Source organism: Sinocyclocheilus grahami, unplaced genomic scaffold, assembly GCF_001515645.1.
Source record: "Sinocyclocheilus grahami isolate Dianchi unplaced genomic scaffold, SAMN03320097.WGS_v1.1 scaffold4122.1, whole genome shotgun sequence".
NCBI classification, from domain to species: Eukaryota; Metazoa; Chordata; class Actinopteri; order Cypriniformes; family Cyprinidae; genus Sinocyclocheilus; species Sinocyclocheilus grahami.
In genome coordinates this window covers 12,953-13,482 of record NW_015509120.1, presented here as the reverse complement: position 1 = coordinate 13,482, position 530 = coordinate 12,953, and positions in this window count along the sequence as shown.

The window sequence follows — 530 nt, the reverse complement described above, 5'->3', positions numbered from 1 at the left end:
AAAATGATTCTCCATTGTAAAAAAGGCGTCTCCACACTGAGAAAACTGTGGTTAAACAGAATACTTTACAAAGGTTTTTGTATGAATGTTACTTAATTACATCATTCAATTCCTAAAGCTAATAAAAAAGTTACTTTTTTATTTTAAAAAAAGTATAATTAAATATGGAAGCTCTTTTTTGTCTCTAGTATATTTTTACTGAAGTATAAGCTTCATATGTTTCAGTGAGGAAAATGTTGGCAGAGAGTATCCGTATTTTCTCACAACTTTAGGTTTAATGTTTCCATATTGAAAACTTACTAATAATAAACAGATGCTTACTTCATGTTTTAGAAAGAAATCTCTTTCGTGCTCTTGTTTTATTCTCACCAAGGCTGCACTAATTTGATCAAAATATTGTGAAATAGTAGTACAATTTAAAATAATGATGACATTTTTTTGAAAACATTTTATTTACTCCTCCTGTGATGGCAAAGCTAAATTTACATCAGCCATTACTCCAGTCTTCAGTGTCACATGATCCTTCAGAA